Source organism: Antedon bifida, chromosome 8 (assembly GCF_963402885.1).
Source record: "Antedon bifida chromosome 8, ecAntBifi1.1, whole genome shotgun sequence".
Classification (NCBI taxonomy): Eukaryota; Metazoa; Echinodermata; class Crinoidea; order Comatulida; family Antedonidae; genus Antedon; species Antedon bifida.
Window position 1 is genome coordinate 10,403,523 of NC_136233.1, and position 931 is coordinate 10,404,453.

Consider the following 931-nt stretch of genomic DNA (forward strand, 5'->3'; position numbering starts at 1 on the left):
AGCACATACCAACAGTCTCTGTTACATTTCATAAAAACGCTTTGAACAAAGTTATGTATCATGTAATGTAAAACATGTAGCAGAGCCTGGTTTTGTTTTAAGGTGCATCTTGCTACGATCATAATCGTTTTCATTTATGTCTATGGATGATTTGGTGTTCATAACATTTGTCGTATTTTTATGGTTAAAGCGATATATGTATGTACAGTATAGTGTTAATGCTTTTAACAGTGCAATTGAAATATATTTAATATTGAAAATTATACTAAAACAAAACTAAGAAATAATTGATGTCGGGTAAACTTATAGATAAAAATGACACTTTCATGAAAATTATAGATATTTAAAATAACATTACAATTACTACTCACATGCGATATAAAGATGCGTAATATAAAAATATTCAATCAATCAACATGGATAGTATACTTACAAAACAATGTCTATGATTGATGTTATGTCATTAACGTATGAAAAACACACGGCGCAAAAAAAAAAAAAAATTTTTAATCGCATTTAAATATGTTAATATATCAAGAAATAATTGAATAGGAGCTATAGAATATGTTGATGGCCTTATACGAGAAATTACAAGATTCACGATATCAGATATCTATAGCGTTTACATCATTCTTTAAATTTTCTCACAATAAACAATATCAATATATTCTGTTCGATGAAGGCATTTGCATGTCCATTTGACGGTCAGGTCAGTTACCAATTCATACATCATGCAACAGAAACTTTCACGTAAGTTTAAGCAACATTGCAGGAAAACAAGCGCATTTATACAGTATCAATAACTATTCAACTAGTGATGATAGTGATCAACAGTAACATACCAATCAGTTTGTTTACAATTTGTATAGATAAATACATGTTATGAATACATAGTGAACTTGAAGTGAATTAAATATTTAGGCAATGTGGA